The following is a 1,530-nucleotide window of genomic DNA, read 5'->3' as shown; positions in this document are numbered from 1 at the left end:
GACTTAGAAAATTTCAGCCCTCAGAGTGTCTGAAGGTTCAAACTAACAGAGAACTGCTCAGGAACTCAGAAGATATCAGTCCTTGGACTGTCTGAAAGTTCAATCCAACAGAGATCTACTGTGGGACTTAGAAAATTTCAGCCCTCAGACTGTGTGAAAGCTCAGGTCCTGAGGACTCGGGAGGTGTGGAGACTTTGGAAAGTCTTGGAACTGAGGGTTCAACCCTCCAGCACAAAGGCTGAAGCCCAACCTCCTGAGAAAAACGGTCGAGTCGAGACTCGAGTTAAAAAAAAAACTCGAAAACGACAAAAAATAGATGATAAATGCGCAAAAAAAAGAAGAATTAGTATCTGAGCAAGTAGCTCAGGGGGATAAGAGGATAGACTCCTGAGCGGAGGGTCGCAGGTTCAAGACCCACCACCGGCAATTTTCTTTCTTTGTCTTTGTCAGGATTTTGAGAAAATTTAAGAAGTGTCTGGTCTTGAACCAGCGACCTGCAGCTCCATAGGCAAATCCTTAACTCACTGAGCTACAGATCAGATAAAAAGAAATAAATTCGTCGTCCCTTTGACATCGTAGTTCCTGAAGTCACCACATGGGCGGGACCAAGGCGGAGTCTGGGTGGAGTCAGGGCGGAGAGTAGGCGGGGAGGTGGGTGGCGGCCTCCCCCCTCTACTCCCCCACCTCCCCCTCACCACCCACCACACCTTCCCCCGCCCCACGAGTTCTTCGAGTCTCCACAAGTTCTTCGAGTCTCCACGAGTTCTTCGAGTCTCCACAGGTTTTCCCCAGTTTCTGGAGTTTCCACCAGGTCTGAGGCAGAACAAGTTGTCATGAAGAGGTGTTGAAGTCGGCCAGGATGGACTGACTTTTTACAGCGACTAGAAGGAAGACCACTAGAAGAGCAGGTCTTTAACCACCATCTATAAAATCCATGGAGTCGCTCCAGAGAAATGAAGGGACGTCAACTTTTATCAACCTCCATCCACATGTTCAACTTCATAGCTTTACTTAGACATTTTTAGCACCACAAACCTTTAGTATCACACTTTATTATCATTTATTAGGACTTTAATGGAATCCACCAGCAGATTTACTTTTTGTTGACAATCTTTATTCTTGTCATCGTGGGACTGCAGTATTTAAAACTCTTCCTTCTATTTGACCTCATGTTTATTAGTTTTAGTGGAAAAAGTTAGTTTAATTGTACATTAGTCTCTTAAAAACAAAATGATAAATTGGATTAGTCAAGAGGTTTAAATTTCTTACTTTGTCATATTTTAAATATGACAAAAAAATATAAAAATAAAGCGTCGAGACAATTTAACCTGTAATTGGTGTTATATAAATAAAATTGAATTAAAATTGTATGTATCTTGTAAAGTTGGAGTAATTCAGCCATATATGTTGGAAAACACATTTTCTTTGTACATTGATGTGTTGATTGTTTTCTCCACTAATTCATTTCCTGTTTTGGTTTATAAAATGTCAAACCCAAATATATTCAGTTTACTGTCATAAAAACCAAAA

Source organism: Amphiprion ocellaris, chromosome 12 (assembly GCF_022539595.1).
Source record: "Amphiprion ocellaris isolate individual 3 ecotype Okinawa chromosome 12, ASM2253959v1, whole genome shotgun sequence".
Classification (NCBI taxonomy): domain Eukaryota; kingdom Metazoa; phylum Chordata; class Actinopteri; family Pomacentridae; genus Amphiprion; species Amphiprion ocellaris.
This window is presented reverse-complemented; position numbering follows the sequence as displayed.